General features: G+C 34.3%; 1 protein-coding gene across 2 annotated transcripts in view; it reads left to right on the plus strand.

The window, feature by feature from the left end:
* Nucleotides 1–18,073, plus strand: part of LOC122900257 (pancreatic alpha-amylase) — a 42,652-nt gene that overhangs the window by 2,522 nt on the left and 22,057 nt on the right. The gene's annotated exons all lie outside the window — the stretch shown is intronic.

Genomic DNA, 18,073 nt, shown 5'->3' on the forward strand with positions numbered 1-18,073 from the left:
TTGCTCTTAGAGGGATGGAGAAATGGACTGTTAATGCAGGGGGATGTAGTAGCAAGATTTTTTGTTTTGTTTTGTTTTATAAAGATTGAAGATATAGCAGGTTTGTGTGGATTAATGCAGTAGGACTAATCCAGCAGAGGAAAAGACAAATATGATGCAGGAGGGAGAAGGAGGAGCTATAAATACAGTATACAAATGAAGTTAGTTTTAAAGATGGACGTGTAAACGTAATAGCAATGGGAGAAAGGATAGATTATGAAGGTCCAGATATTTGTAGTTTGCTAGATATATAGGAGGAGCATGTAAAAGTTGTGTTATATTTTTTCAGTGAAATAGGAAGCAAGGTCACAGAGGCAAAGAGTATTGGATTGAGGAAAGAAAAAAAGGTATAAAATAGACACTTCGGAGGTACCCAGGTAGCTCAGTCGGTAGAGTATGAGACTCTTAAAATAGACACTTGGGAAGTGGCAGAGTGAATAGATTATTAGAAAGACAGCTAGACAGTACTTAAAGAGGCCAGTTGAAGTCTGCTAATTTAAATGAGACTAGTGAAATGATTCTGTATTTTCAATTATGTTTAGCCTTGGTGCTATCACTAAGTAGACAAGAGTTGAATTTAATGAAAGTTGGGATTTTCCTAGATGAATACAACAAAGTGGGAGAAAGGAAAAGGTGTTGGTATATTCAAGGGAATGATTACAAAGAAAAGACAGAGATCTAGGTAAAGAGCAAAGTGAGAAAATGAAGGTTGAAAAACAATAGGAAAGTGGTATGATCAATTATAGATTACAGTATGATTGAAGATACGTTGAGTTATTTACTAGAGGTGGGAAGTAGAAGTTTGGGAGGTTGAAATAACCGAATAAAGTAATAAGTTGACAAAGGCATAGAGAACACAGTAATTAGTGACTTTAAGTTCTAGGATCTAAACATGGTAGTTGAGTGAAAACAGGGCCATAGAAAGAGATGAATTAACGAAATTAAGAAACTTGAATATTAAAAGGATCATCTAAAGGATTTCAAAATTATTATGACAAGAATAGTGAGCCAAGATCTAAGTAAAATTATTCCTTAGAACATGTGATTCTGTTAGATATGCAAAAAGTAATATTTTAAAAAGTAAATTTATAAACTCTTGAGTCCCCATCTTTCTATAGTGACAGGAAATTCAGCCTAAATTTACTGAAAACTAGTATATTACTAGTTTATTATAATAGTATATATACCAGTATAGTATACATAGTATAGTATATACTATATATACATACTATATGTACCAGTATAGTATACATGGTATATATTACTAGTATACTAGTTATATATACTAGTATAAAACTAGTATATTACAGTGGTTTTATAGGTGTAGATTCTGACATCACATCTTGTTTCTAAGGTTTAATTGCTTTATGGCCTTGGGTAGGTTCTGTCAGTTTCCATGGAGATAATTAATACTTGTCATAGTGTTATAAAATTGATTTAATGAATATAAAATACTTATAAAACAAGTCTGGTGTGTGTGTGTGTGTGTGTGTGTGTGTTTATAGTCAAGTTTTCAATAAATACTAAGTCTTGTGGTAGTGGTTGCGGTGGTTCTCAACTCACACCAATTACGGGTGATACAAAGATTTTGATGTCTTAGACAAGACTTCAATCATCTACCCTCTGTGATGACCAGCACTTCTGTTTCTTCTGAGAGAGGAAAAATTGCCTCGATTATTCAAGGTTCTTCTAGCTGTTCTAAGAATTAAATTTATGTGAGACATACTCCTAATTTCTTAACCTTAGGTTAGTTTTAATACTGAATATTTTCCCAGTTCACGTGAACTTGAAATTCACTTGTTTTTTTTTTTTTATTTTGAGAATTTTTATGAATATAAAACTTATGTAAGTGCTTAATTTCTTTAAGCCAATCAGATAGAGCTCTTTTACAAATTAATTTTAGCAATTCTAACTGGTGGTAGAAAATGCTGTATAGCCACAATAGACACATACTGACAGATGCAGAAACCTTACTTTTATTAATATTTGAGGAGAAAAGGGGCAAGAGAACCCTTTTGCAGTTTCATTTTTTAGGAAGACCTACTTTCTTCTTTTTTCCTTTACTTAGTTGCCGAGATTCAGAGATTTAGAGATAAAAGATTTACAACTTTAAGAATGTAAGCTCCCCCCCTCCAAGAATTATAGGGTAATTGCTATTTAGAATTTTCTTTCTTAAATACAGGACAATTCTGTTTCAGTATCCTAGTTTTTTATAATACCTATAAGCATTTTGAGAGGAATATGTGAGGTTTTGGGATTGGTAGAGATGGCAGGCAGGGTGTGTGGGGGGGTTGCTTCTAGAGTTGTATTTCTGGTTTTGTAGAGATTAGCAGGCAAAGTTGTTGCTAATTCCCAGGAAGAACTGAATTACAGCCTGCATATCAAGAGACTGATTAGCCTTTTTAACTAAACTTGCCTCTTTAGATGAGGGAGATTTCCAAATAAAGTAGGAATCAGAAGATTTATATCTTTGTAAAAAAAGAAAGAAAGAAAAGAAAAAGTCTATATAAATCATTTTAACAAAAGCCTTCTTTCTTCACAACTCAATCTTGGCTTCTTTAGCCCCTGAATGTCAGCCTTCAGCTGTTGAATTGTAGGAGGACCAGGAAAAATTATGGTCATCTGTTTTCTTTGGTAGTGGGGAGGATGTGAATGGCTCCTAGTCTTTCCAATTTCTCTTTAAATTTGGCGGATCTTCTAAAAGTGGAGGTAAAATTGGGCTTTATAAGACCAGCTGCTATCCAAGGTACATGAAATTTTTTCCCTCCTGGGTTTGGGGTGGGAGGAGTGGATCCCGTGTACATCTGCAAAGGACATGACATAAGAATGCCTAAAGCTGGCAGAGCCTGATTGTAGAGCTTTAGAAAGTAGGAGTTTTCAGAAATAGCAGAGTGAGCCTCATCACATGTCTTCAGTGGTTCTGTTATATTCACTTCATGAGTTTTAGCATTTATAGGAGTAACCTACATACTTTGACTCTAGCAGATAGGCTAGAGTGCTCTCTGTAAATCTTATAAGGAAGGGTAAGTTAAAACAGGTGGATGGAGCTGGTTTTTAAGAAGAATTTAACTTGGATGTGGATATCAGTTTTTGTCTTAGTCTAACTTCTGTTCTTTCACTTTATTAAGGGAGTTCCTAGGTCCCTAACCCTAGTAAGTATATTAATCGAGAGCTCTGTATAAGGATTTTTTTTTCCTTTGAAATGTAACCAGTTTAAAAGATTTATTGTCTGACCGTTGATGAGTAGAATCTTACTAATTTTTTTTTAATACTGTATTTATTTGAGAGAGCACAAGGAGGGAAGGTAAGGATAGAGGGAGAGGGAGAAGCGGGCTTCCTGCTGAGCAGGGAGCCCAATACAGGGCTCAATCCCAGAACCCTGGGATCGTGACCTGAGCTGAAAGCAGTTGCTTGACCAACTGAGCCAGGTGTCCAGAATTTTACTAATTTTAAAGCAACTCAAACAAATAAGCCTTTTTATGGAAAGACACAGAGACACATTCTAGGCTTAGGCCATGGATGCAAGTGGCATCCCTGGGGAGGGCATAGATGATGCAGTCCCCATGATCTAAAAGTTTATTCCCAGAAGTAGTATAAGAAAGCAGATGCTTTTGTTACATAGGCAGTAAGGATGCTTCAGTGAAAACAGTGTCATTGGTCACCCACAAAGACTTGGAATGCCTCCAGCCATAGACCTACTAAAATGCGACACCAGGCAGGTGCTACTGAAATGGGGCACTTCAGCACTAACAAAGCACAAAGGTTAAGAGCACAAAAATCCCTTATGGACTACAGCCTGTTGTGACTTACTGTTCTGAGGGTTGTCATGGCTAGATATAGAGTGCCACTAGCAACTTTGTCTTAGAACCCCACTCTTAACTTGGCTACCAAGGTATACCCCAGTAAGTGCTTTGTCTGCATGGTGGAGACCAGAGAGAATAAAGCAAGTTCTCAAGACAAAAGGAAAACCCTTATCCAGATCTTATGTGTGAGACCCACAGCAAAGTTTGTCGAAACATTTGCCAGTCTGTTGAGAACCATGAACTCAACAGTCTATAATGTTAGTTTGAACAGCAGGCTTATAAGGGCCTATACTATAATAATTCCCTTTTATAACAACATAAAAGATAAAATTAGTGACCATCTCTGGGAGGAAAGAGAGTACTCCACCGAATTTAACAGAGATGCTGAGCCCATGGAACTATTTCCAAAAATATTTTCTCCTGCTAATCCAGATTTAGAAAAAAAAAGGACCATCACCACTCTTGCTTCACCAGATCTTGCAGACAGATTCCAGGAGGCTGACGTGGTAAGAAATCTTACCTTTGCTAGCTGTTTGTCAGATGTCCCAGAATTTCTCAGCTACAGCAATCCCAGGGTGAATAATATTTAGCCAGTTAAAGTTTATCCTGCCAACTAGCTAACTATTGAGGAAGAAAAAATTTCCTTCAAGATTCTTCTAATTGGTCTAAGAATTAAATTGACATGAAACAGATTAGCAGTAGGAAAAACAAATTATAATTCAATGTACATGGAGGCCTAATAATAGCATTGAGTCTCAAATGTCCAAGTCCTATGCTTTTATGCATTTTAGGCAGATGTTGCCAGGTGAACTGCAGAGACCCTGGACCCTGGGTCCTCAACCTAGCCCATCCTGAAGGAGTCACCAAAAGTTCTCTATCTTGAGAAAAGATTCAAGGACACACTCCACACAGTAGATAAGTGACATAACTGGGGAAGTTTATTAAAGTGAAAAGCACTCTAGAGATAGGAGAGCAAGTGAGCTCGAGAGCGAGCGTGTGTGAGCGCTATGTGCTCTGAAGATTGGGTTTCTGTCTTTATTGACAGTTGTTAACTAGAGGGTAGAATATTTATTACTTAGGGCAGGAAGAAGGGTTTTGTACTTTTTCTTCCTAATTTGGTCAGGGGTTTACTGTCTTGGTATCCATCATCTTGGACCTTTCTGGTTTAATCAGGTTTCTTGTGGAATGCTGCCAGGAAAGGCCTCTGACTTTCTTAGCTACTTTGTTAGAACCTAACTTCCTACTTTGAACAGGAAGAGACATTTATCAACAAGGAATTTACAAGATAAAGAAAACTTAGAATTTGGGCTGTAATTGTAAATTACTAAAAGTAGTAAGACTTATTTATACAACTTTTTTACCTCTGAATTCCCAATCTCATGATAAGGATATCTCAGGGAGAGTACCTTTCACGTGGGAGATTTATTTCCTGCTTTCTGGAGACAAGGTGGGAAAGGGAAGAGCATTCTTAATAATTAGTACATCAGAGTGGCACATTTGGGACTACCTGTCCTTGACCCCCACACTTCCTTGCCACAATTAGACCATGAGAGTTTGACAAGTGTAAGAGTGTTGGTGTCTTAAGAATTAACCTGTTTGTGGATAATGCCATTCCACTCTGTTTCATAAATTGAGGATATGACCCAAATAGGTCCAATCAGAAGAATTTCCAGTTCTTGTACAGATTTCTTTCTTTCTTTCTTTCTTTTTTTTTTTTAACTAGGTAGGATTATTCCTGGAGCTGCTAATAACTATTATCCTGATAATTGTGATAATAGTTCACTTTCAGTTGGTTGTTTTGTTGTTGTTGTTGTTGTTTTAAATTCATACTGGAGAAGTACTAATAATTTAAACCTGTAGCAAAAGCCTGAACAACTAGTGTGTCATGGAATTTTTTAGTTACTTTAAATGAAACAAGCTTGAAATAAGTACATTTTCCATTTGCTGGACGGATTTGGCACTCTACAGACTAACTGTGGGTCATAGATGTCATCCTTAAGGACTGAAGTTTCATATAAACCACATGAAGTGAGAGTTTAAAGGCCTTCTCCAAAGGAAAAGCACAGAGCTATGAAATCAAGAGTGAAAGTAGGTGCTACACAGCCAAAACCAAATGTTTTACTACAGTTTATGATATATAAAACTCGTATTTCCACATGGTGGTTTTCCACTTAGGCCTTCTACAAAGGCTGGGAATGGTATGAGGCAAGTGAGACAAATATCGTGTAAAATTAAAGAAGTCACTCAGACTAATGTAAGTCTCTTCATCCCAATTTAGTACATGGCTCTGCCTCCTACTGTTAGTAGCATGAATAGAATCAACATAAACCTGATTAGGTAAATCAAACAAAAGGATGTAGTTCAGTTTACTGCTTTAGATGATTTGGAAAAGTATTTGCTATGCAAATGAGACTCCTTTAAAATCAGTATCAAGAGATAGACTTTTAAAAGAAGTAAGTAAGGGAATATATTAAGAACCTGAAATTCAAAAGGCACAGTACTGAGTGCTTGGAGCAATTTGATCTTAACCACTTTTTAAGAAGAGAGCACTTCCCATTATGAGTAATGGAGAAGGTTGTTTTGTTTTTTCTAATAAGCTTCAGCTGTAAATTAATAAGATACTTTTTTATATCTATACTTATCAATGCTTATAAAACAAAAAAGTATTGACCTTAGTATGATTGTTAGGAGAGATGAGAGCCACCCACATATGTTAGGCACATAAGAGAACTGATGATCTCAGGAGGAATAGTGTACTCCAAAAACTTAAGCTACTCTTTATATATGCTACTCTGACATTTCCTGAAAGCAAACTGTTGTTAATGGTAGGGCGTTCATGTACAGGTCAGTAGGGAATCTAAAATAAACAGCTCAAACTCACCAAATTTTGGGGGGGGAAAAAAAGTCCTGGGAAAGGGAGATTCTGTATCCCAACAAGCACAAGCTTCGATACCTTGGTGTGAAGCGAGGGGATTAAACAAAAACAACACTTTAGAACATCTGTGATTGAAAGGGGTTCTATCCAAAAACTGCAACAATGAGAAAAGGGGCATTTAACTACACAAGAAATTTTAATTTTTCCAAATAACAATATAGCACTGACACCTGGGTATTTGTAAATCTTAAGAATTCAAGAAAGTAATTGGAAAAAAAAAAAAAAAAAGAATTCAAGAAAGTCTGAGTAAGAAATTAATTTATTGTATGAAATTTCTCAGAGCTTAGAAAAAAGATACACAAAATATTAAAATTACTTATGGAGACATTTATTATGCTGCTATGTAAGAAAAGGGTGGAAAGGAAAGTTTGAGGTTTGAATTGCGCAGTTTTGTATATATTGTACATTTCTTTTAAAAAGTTATTTGAAGAATATTTTGATAAAATGTTAACATCTGTTAAATCTGGATCTTGGGACATGGGGCCTGTAATTTTTTTTTTCTTTTACATTTTTCTGTATGACATATATCACAACTTGAATGAAAATAAAATAGTGGAACACCTCTAACCCAGTGTTTGCAGCTGTTTTCATATTGTCCTATTGTCATATTGTTTTCAATTGTCATATTGTCCCCAAAGGAACGTTTTTAGAATTTTTTTGACAATTGCTGTACATGAAATTTTAATATCGTAATATACTTTTTGATTTTGAACTATATATGTACCTGTCTTTATGGATAAAAATTGGAAGATTTTCTATCCTTTCCAAGAACTAAAAAATAACACATGATACCATAAAACATTAACAAGTTCAAAACCTTAAGAGATCATAGAATTTTCCCTGACCTTAGTTGATAAATTAGGTATCAATAAAGAAAGATTTGAAAAATGCTTAAATTTCTGAATATTAAGCAATATTTCTAAATAACATGGGTCAAGACAGAATTCTGAGGAGAAATTAGATGGTATTTGAACTGAATGAAAGTGAAAATCGATCAGATATTTGTGGAATACACTAAAGGAGTGTTTAAAGGGAATTTACTTCTATTAGAAAAGAAGAAAAATCCAGATTGATGATTCATCTTTCTACGTTAAGGAGCTGGAGAAAGAAGAGCAAAGTAAACACAGAGCAAGCAGATAAAGGAAGTAAAAATAAGCATTAATCAGTGAATTTGTAAGCAGAACAATAGAAAATATGGTAAACAAAGCTAGTTCCTAAAAAGACCAGTAGCATTGAAAAGGTTCTAGCCAAATTGCAAAGAAAAAACACCCCCAGAGCTGTAAGAAAATATTTGGAATATTTTGAACAAATTTATTTCTGCAAATTTCCAACTTTGATGAAATGGGTCAGTATCATGAAAGAGACAAACTACTGAAGCTATTTGAGAAGTAAGTAACCTGAATGATCCTACATCCACTTAATACATTTACTTTGTAGTTAAAAATGTTCCTTTCTTTCTTTCAAAGAAAACATAAGGCATAGATAGTGTCACTGGGTTAATTTTGCTAAATGTTAAATGAAACCAACAATTCTATACGACACATACAAATTCATTTTGAGTTCTGTACTACCCTGATGCTAAAACAAGATATAAGAAAACTATATTACACTATTTCTTATGAGAGTAAATGTAAAAATCATCATCAAAATATTAAAGAAGATGAATCAAGCACTATGTGGAAAGTATTTTAAATCATGAAATGCAGTTTATCTTGGAAAATGCAGGCTAGTCCAACCTTTGAAAATCAACTATAATCCATATCAATAGACCAAAGAAGAAAAAGCATATGCTCATCTTAATGAATGAAGCATTTGATAAAATTAAACGTTCCTAATAAAAAGTAATAGAGAAGAGCTTTCCTTAATCTGGCAAATAGTGTTTACAAAACTTAACTACTACCCTAGTGGTTAAAAAACTGAACATTTTATTCCAAAATTGAGAACAGGTTAAGAAAGTAGATACCGGGCGCCTGGGTGGCTCAGTGGGTTAAGCTGATGCCTTCGGCTCAGGTCATGATCTCAGGGTCCTGGGATCAAGTCCCGCATCGGGCTCTCTGCTCAGCAGGGAACCTGCTTCCCTTCCTCTCTCTCTGCCTGCCTCTCTGCCTACTTGTGATCTCTCTCTGTCAAATAAACAAATAAAATCTTAAAAAAAAAAAAAGTAGATACCAATTCCTTCTTTTCAACATCTACTAACAGTGCATAAAACAAAAAAAGAAAAGCCATACAAATTGAAAGGAAGAAGTAAAATTGTCCTCATTCAGAGATGACATGATTGTTTATGTAGAAAATCCAAAGAAGTCTCCTATAACTAATAAGTAAGGTAAGCAAGGTTGCAAGATTAAAATTCAGTAAGTGGATATCAATTTTTTTTCTAAAAAATAAACCATTTGCAGTAGTACCAAAACAAATAATAGAAGTCTACCAAAATGTGTACTGACCCTGACAACCCTTCACCACTTTTGATGACAGTTGAAGATCTAAATGAGAGAGGTACTGTGTACATGAGTCAGAAGACTCATGATTTTTAAGAACATCAACTCTGCCAAATTGATTCATTACTATGAAAAAATCCTAGCACACAACACAATCCTATTGTGTTGATATTGCCATGCTGATTTAAATTTCTTTGGAAAAGCAATGACTAGAATAGCCTGGAGTGGGGGGTGGAAATGGGGTGACTTAGACTACCTAAGACTTATTAGAAAGCCACAGATCATTGGAACAGAAAAATCCAGGAATAGACCCACACATGTACCATAATTTTTGACAAAGGTGAGAAGGCAATTCAGTGGAGAAAAGATGGTCATTTCAACATATGATACTACAATAAATTGAACATCCATGTGCTAAAAATTGAGAATAAAATCTCAGTATATTTTCTCATGAGAAAAATTTCTTCAAAAATGAGCCCTAGTGCTAGGTATAAGGTGAAAAAGTAAGAATTCCTGGAAGAGGGGGGAACAAATAGGGTAAGTCTGCATGGCCTTACATAAACAAGTTCTTATATGCAACACTATAAAAAAATAAAGATAAATATGCCTTCATCAAATAAAAACCGTGTAATTTTCAGAAGTCATAACTAAGAAGATGAAAGGAAAGTCACAGACTGGGAAAAATTTTTGCAAAATATATATTTGAATTTTATCTGGGATATATAAAGAACTTTGAAAACTCAGAGAAAACAAATCCCCTGCCCCAAAAAAGGACAAAAAATTTGAAGATACTTTATCAAAGACTTAGAGATGGCAAATAAGCACATGAAAAGATGCACATCATTAGATCTTAGAAAAATGTAAGATACCCACAATAATGTATAGGACTACACACCTATTAGAATGGCTTAAAATGAATTTTGACAGTACCAACACTTGTCAAGAATGGAGCACTACAGCTTTCAAACATTGCTAATTGAAGTACGAAATGGTCCAGCTGCTTAAAAAAACAGTTTCAAGAAGTTTGATATAAAGTGAAATATACAATTATATGGGACATAGCTATCACACTTCCTGTTTAAGAGGAACAAAATATGGTCACCCGGAAAACAAACAAAATGAAAAACAAACAAAAAACCTTGTATGTGAAAGGATACTGGGAACATGACAGAGTAGGAAGCACCAGGAATTCATCTCCCCACACAGATGACAATTGGAGTGGTAGAGTTTTTTTGATGTAACTATTTTGGAACTCTATTAAGGCCTTTAAGTTTACCAGGAAAAAGCTTGGACAGTAAATTGAAGTTAATTTCATTCAAATTTAGCTCTTAGCGTAGTAGTGACCCATTTCCCAACCTCAGCCATATAACAGGCAACTGTACATGTGTTCCTGGGACAGCTTGCACACAGCTAGTGGGCGTCAAGATAGGCAAAAAGAACCTCCACCTCCAAATATTGGGAATCAGGCTGATGGCTGATTTCTGCTTTTGATCACAGGAGTGCAAAGAAGTGGGAAGCCATGGTTCTACTTCTTTCCATTATAAGCATACACACCCACATCCTGTGAAGTGACTTCCAAAGGTATAAAATGACGGACATCTCTTTTATTCCCCATTTCATTTCTTTTCTTTCTTTTTCTTTTTTTTCTTTTTCTTTCCTTGTGTCTTTTCTCTCCTCTTTTCCTCCTCCCCACTTTTGGGATTCAGGCGTTAAAGACCAGGGCATTCATAAATAACTGCATGTATGGGAAAAATGAGAAATTGACCATAAATGCCCAGGGAAAGATTAAAACAAGATCTGAGAAGACCTTAGGTTTCATACTTCAGACTGATCCTTAGCACAGAGAGCGAAAAACAATCAAAAGCAAATGATAGGGTTGCCTGGGTGACTCAGTTAAGCATCTGACTTTTGATTTTTGGCTCAGGTCAAGATCTCGGGGTTTTGAGATTGAGCCCTGTATCAGACTTCACGCTGGGGGTGGAGTTTGCTTAGGATTCTTCCTCTTCCTCTGTCCCTCCCCTGCTCATGTACAGGCACACATGGGCACATACACTTTCTACGTCTCAAAAAACCCCAGCAAGCCCCAGGAAGGAATTTATTTCTAGAATTAAGATATTGTAAAAATGTCATTTCAAAAAGCACAAACAAAACAGAAATGTATGACCCATTCAAAAGAGATACAAACTACCTGAAGTAGATGATGGCATTTACTAGACAAAATCTTTAAAACAACTTAGAAAGATGACCAAAAGATTAAAGAATGATATCCAGATAGCTAAAAAGCAAAAGAGTTCAGAGATGAAAAATACAGTAAGTGAAATGAAAAAAATCACTGTAGAGGCGTTCCAAGGAAGATTTGAATAGGCAGAAGAATCAACAAACAAGAAGATAGGACAATGAAAATTATTGAGTCTGAAGAACAGAAGCAGAAAAGATTAAAAAAAAAGTGAACAGAGCCTGAGGGACGTGTTGGACACCAACAAGAAGATGTATATACACTGTGGGAGTCCCAAAAAGAGAGAGAGAGGGACAGAGAATATTTGAAAAAATAATGACTGAAAACTTCCTAAATCTGATGAAAATTACAAATACAGAAATCCAGGAAGTTAAACAAATTGCCAATAAGATGAACACAGAGACCCACAGCAAGACACACTCTAATCAGACTTTTCCAAAAGACAAAAACAGAATCTTGAAAACTGTAAGAAGTGAACTGTCACAGGGGATACTGAGATTATCAGCAGATTTTTGTTTTCATCAAAAACTTTGGAAAACCAAAAGGCACTGAGTACAAAGTGCTAAATGGAAAAAACAAAAAACAAACAAAACAAAACAAAAAAGGGCAAAAAACCAAACCTGCTAACCAGGAATCCTGTATCTAGCAAAACCTTTCTTCAAAAGTGAGGGAAGAATTAAGAATCACAAATGAAGTTTGAGAAAATTTGTTACCATCAGATCTGCTCTGGAAGAAATACTGAAAGGAGTCTTGCATAGTGAACTTAAAGGTCATTAGATAGTAATTCAAAGTTGTTTGAAGAAATGCGGCACTCAATAAAGGGAAATATATGGGCAATTATAAAAGTTAATATTGTAATAGTGGTTTATAACTATACCAGTTTTCTACATGATTTGGGAGACTGATACATTTTTAAAGCAATTATAAGCCAGTATTGTGACTGTGGCTAGTAACTCCACATGTTGTTTTCTACATAATTTGAGACTAATGACATTTAAAATAATTACTTATGTTTTGGGTTTTGGAGTACACAATGTATAAAGATGTCCTTTGGGGGACTTAAACAATGAAATTAAGACAACTGTAAAGGCAGAGTTTTTGTCTGATACTGAAGAAGTGTTAATTTAGGATTGTTAAATGTAAACCCATGATAACCACAAATAAAAGAGCTACAGAATAAACACAGAAGAAAATGAGAAAGTAAACACGTCACTACAAAAAAATCAACATAAGACTGTAAGGCAGGAATGAACAACAACAACAACAACAAGCTATAGAACATACAGAAAACAGACAAATTGATAGGAGATCCTCACTTTAAGTAATTAAGTATAAATGAACTTAACTCTTTAGTCAAAACACAATTGCAAGAGTGTATAAAGACACCTGATTCAACTATATGATGTCTAAGAGAAACACACTTTAGATTCAAAGACACAAAGAGATTTAAAGTGAAAGGATGGAAAAAAACTTAAAGGATGGGAAAAGATAATGCATGCAAATAGTAATCAAAAGAGAGCAGGAGTGACTTTACTGATACCGACAAAAGAGACCTTAAATTGAAAAGATTGCAAGAGACAAGAAGGATTTTAATAAAAGTTTAATAGAGCAAAATAATATGTTTATAGATTATAAACTGTAAACATTTATGTGCCTAAAGAATATGAATTGAATGAAATATGAAGCAAAACTGACAGAGTTGAAAGGTGAAATAGTTTCATAATAATACTTCAAAACTTTAGTACTCCTTTTATGATGATAGAATGAGACAGAAGATAAGGAGAAAAACAGTGATAAGAGATAAGAGATAAGATAAGAGAAAAACAGTGAAACCAAAAGTTGATTAGTTGAAAACATCAGCAAATTTGACATATTTATATCTGGATGTACTAATTAAAAAGACTCAAATTATTAAAATCGTAAGTTAAAGTGGGTACATTACTACAGATTCTACAAAAATAAAAAGGATTATAAGAGTATGATGAACAGTTCTACCCAAATTGAATAACTAGATGAAATGGACAAATTCCTAGAAATACAAAGCCTACTAAGAATAAATTACACACAAAAATAGAAATTCTGAATAGACCTATAACTAAAGGAAGATTGAATCAGTAATCAAAACTTTGACAATGAAAAGCCCTGGGACTGACAGCTTTACTAGTGAATTCTACAAAACATTTAAGGATGAAATAATACCAATCCTTCCCAGACTCATCCTAAAATTTGAAGAGCAGGCAACACTTCTTGGCTCATGCTGTGAAACTAACATTACCCTGATATCAAAGCCAGAAAAAAAAACACCAAGAGAAAAAATACAAACCAATATCCCTTGTGAATGTTGATGCAAACAAACCTTTCAATCAAATACTAGCAAACTGAATTCAGCAGCATATTATAAGGATTACACATCATGACCATGTGGAATATATTCTTGGAATGCAAGGATGGTTCAACATACGAAAATTTATCAGTGTAATATAAACTACGAAAAGAAAGAAGAACAGAAACTATATGGTCATTTAAATTGATATATAAAAAGCATTTCATGCAATTTAGTACATTTTCATGATAAAAACACTGAGTAAACTAGGAATAGAAGGAAAACTATCTCAACATAATAAAAGCTATATATATGGATAACCCACAGTGAACATCATACACTGTGCTGAAAAGTAGGGAAAAGTTTTCCTGTACAATCAGGAACAAGTAAAAAAATTACCACTTTAATTATTTCTGTTCAACCTAGTGCTGGAAATTGTAGCCAGAGGAGTTAGGAAAACAAACAAACAAAAAGCATTCAAATTTAAAAGGAAGAAATGAAATTATCTCTGCTCACAGATGATATGATTTTCAGCTTTATTGAGGTACAATTGAGAAATAAAATCTTCAAATAAAGTATACAACATGACTTAATATATACATATATTGTGGAAAGAATCTGCACCCCCCTATCTAGTTAATTAACACATCTATCATTTGACATATTTACCTTTAAGGTTTCTCCACAAAGTTCAATTACAGAGTAGTGGTATCACTTATAGTCTCCATGTTATACATTAGATCATCAAACCTTATTCATTTTATGGCTGAAAGTTTATACCCTTTATCAACCTTTTCCGTATTTATGCCACCCTTCAGTCCCTATTAAACACTTTTCTACTCTCTGACTATAGGTTTGACTTTTTCCCCTTTCTTTTTTAAATTCCACTTACAAATGAAACAATGCAGTATTTTCCTTACTCTCTCTGGTTTATTTCACTTAGCATAATGCCTTTTCAAATACATCCATGTCACAGATTACTGGGATTGGTGGATCATATGGTAATTCTGTTTTTACTTTTTTGAGGAAACTCTGTACTGTTTTCCATAATGGTTGTATTACTTTACATTCCCATCTACAGTGTACAAGGTTCTCTTTTTCACATCCTTTCTAGCATTTATTATCTCATCTTCATGATGATAACCATTCTAACAGGTGGGAGATATTAGCTCTCTGTGTTTTTTTTTTTTTAAGATTTTATTTACTTATTTGACAGAGAGAGAGAGATCACAGGTAGACAGATAGGCAGGCAGAGAGAGAGGGAGAGGGAGAAGCAGGCTTCCTGCTGAGCAGAGAGCCCAATGTGGGGCTTGATCCCAGGACCTTGAGATCATGACCTGAGCCGAAGGCAGAGGCTCAACCCACTGAGCCACCCAGGTGCCCTAATTCTCTGTGGTTTTGATTTGCATTTCCTGATGATTAGTGATATTGAACACCTTTCATGAACCAGTTTCCTATTTGTATATCTTTTAAAAATGTCTATTTAGGCCTTTGTCCACTTTTTAATTAAGTTATTTATTTTATTGAGTTGTAAATATAATTTTATATGTAGAAAACATTAAAGATTCCACCAAAAAACCATGTCAGGAAAAAACTTGTCAGAATAAATGAGTTCAGCAAAGTAGTAGCATGCAAAGGCAACATGCATTTCTGTACACTAATGAACAATCTGAACAGGAAATTATGGAAAAAAATCTTTTATAATAGCATGAAAAAGAATAAAATACTTAGGAATCAACAATGAGGTGGGAAAATATACAGTGAAACCTATAAAACATTGCTGAAAGATGTTAAAGAGATAATAAATTGAAAAATGTCTGTTTTCATGGGTTGGAATACTTATTGGAATCAAAATGTCAGTACATCCAAAGTAATCTACAGGTTCAGTGCAATCTCTATCAAAATCCCACTGACCTTGAAAAAAAAAAGAAAGAAAATTCTGTCCTAAAATTCATATCTCAAGGGACCCTGAATAGCCAAAAGAATCTTGAGATAGAACAAAAACTAGAGGACTCACTTCTGGTTTCAAAACCTATTATAAGCCTATAATAATCAAAACATTGTGGTACTGGCATAAAGACAGACATATAAATCCATGGAATAGAATAAAATCCAGGAATATAGCCTCTCATATATGGTCAAATGATTCTTTTTTTTTTTTTTTTTTAAAGATTTATCTTATGTGAGTGAGAGAGGGAGAGCAAGTATGAGTGGGAGGGGCAGAGTGAAAAAAGGAGAGTCCCAAGTAGACTCCTTGCTGAGCATGGAGCCTGATACTGGGCTTGATCCCAGGACCCCAAGATCACGACCTGAGCCAAAACCCAGAGTCAGATGCTTACCTGGCTGTGCCACCCAGGCACTCCTGGTCAAATGATGACAAGAATGATGCCAAAACCATTCAATGGGAAAGAGCAGTATTTTCAACAAATTGTGGTAGGAAAATCGAATAACCACACATGAAAGATTTCATTTGCACCATTACCTAAGACTATACAAAAATTAATTCCAAATGGATCAAAAAAATCTAAATTTAAGAACTAAAAAACCTCTCAAAACAGAACTAAAGCTTCACAACATTGGATTTGACAGTGATTCATTACATAAGGCATTTATGTAATGCACACATTATACATTACCAAAGGTATGGGTAACAAGAAAAAATAGACAAATTGGACTTCACAAAAATTTTTAAAAATTTTTCATCAAAAGATGTATACAGAATGAGAGAATATATTTCAAATCCTAAAATCTGATAAGTGATTAATATTCAGAACATACAAAGAACACCTAAAATTCAACAACAAAAAAAATCAACCTAATTCAAAAATGGGCAAAGAATTTGAGTAAACTTATCTCTAAAGATGTATAAATTATCAATATGCACAAAGATATTACTTCACTATCAGGATGTCTGTTACCAAAACAAACAAAAAAAAACAAGAAACAAGTGTTTTTGAGGATGTGGCAAAATTGAATCCTGTGCATTTTTGGTGGGAAGTTAAAATGGTATAGTTGCTGTTGGAAGCAGTGTGGCAGTTTTTAATAAAACAAAAATAGAATTACCATATGATTCAGCAATTCCACTTCTGGGTATATACCCAAAAGAATTGAAAGCAAATTCTCAAAGTAATTATTCACGCACCCATGTTCTTAACAGCATTACTCACAATAACCAAAAAGGTGGAAGAAAAACAAGTATACTTCAACAAATGAATGGATAAGTCACATGTGGTAATATCCATATCCATATGAGAGCCTTTAAAAAGGAAAATTTGCCGTATGTTACAATGAAGATAAACCTTGATGATATTATTATTGTTTGTCTGGGAAGTCTTTATATCTCCTTAATATCTGAAGGACAACTTTGCCAGATAGCATATTCTTAGCTATCAATTTTTATCTTTTAATGCTTTAAATATTTCATTTCATTCTCACCTGTCCTATAGTTTCTGCTGAAAAGTCCACTGATAGTTAAATGGGAGTTTTCTTGTAAATTACTTTCTTTTTCCCCCAGCTGCCTTTAGCATTCTTCATAAGTAATTTTTGACAGTTTTGTTATAAAGTGTCTTGGAAATGGTCTTTTTGCATTGAAATAATAGGGTGTTCTAGCTTTGCAGACTTGTATATTCAGTTTCTTCCCCAGGTTTGGAAGGTTCACAGCTATTATATCTTTAACTCTCTGCCCCCTTCCCTCTCTCTTTTTCTAAGTACACTAATTACTCTATTTTCTTTTCTGATAGAATCTGATAGTACTCATAGGGTTTCTTCACTTTTAAAAATCTTAGTTTTCTCTCCTTTTCTGACTGAATCATTTGTAAAATCCTATCTGCCAACTCACTTATACTTTCTTCCTTCTTATCTGCTCTTCAATGCATTCTTTATTTCATTCTATGACTTCTTCAGCTCCAAAATTTGTTTTTCTTTGTTTGTTTCTTTTTAATTTCAGTTGTTTTGGTAGAAAACTCATTCTGTTCCTTAATTTTATATGGAGTTCATTGAGTTGCCTTTCTTGGTTTTCTTGTAGCCCATTAAATTTCTTCATAAAATTTATTTTGAATTCTCTTATCAGTTTCATTTCAATATTTTGTGTCTTTGAGTTCAGTATATGGAGAATTATTTTCTTTTCATAATGTCATATTACCTTGATTTCTCATTGTGTCTGACAATATGTGTGTCTGATTTTACATTTGAAATAGCAAACACTTTTCTTACTTAAAAATTTGTGCTATTTGGTCATTACAGCTCAACAGACTAGCAATTAGAAAACTTTCTTTTGTAATCCATGAGGTGGCACTATAGCTC

Source organism: Neovison vison, chromosome 2, assembly GCF_020171115.1.
Source record: "Neovison vison isolate M4711 chromosome 2, ASM_NN_V1, whole genome shotgun sequence".
Taxonomy (NCBI): Eukaryota; Metazoa; Chordata; class Mammalia; order Carnivora; family Mustelidae; genus Neogale; species Neogale vison.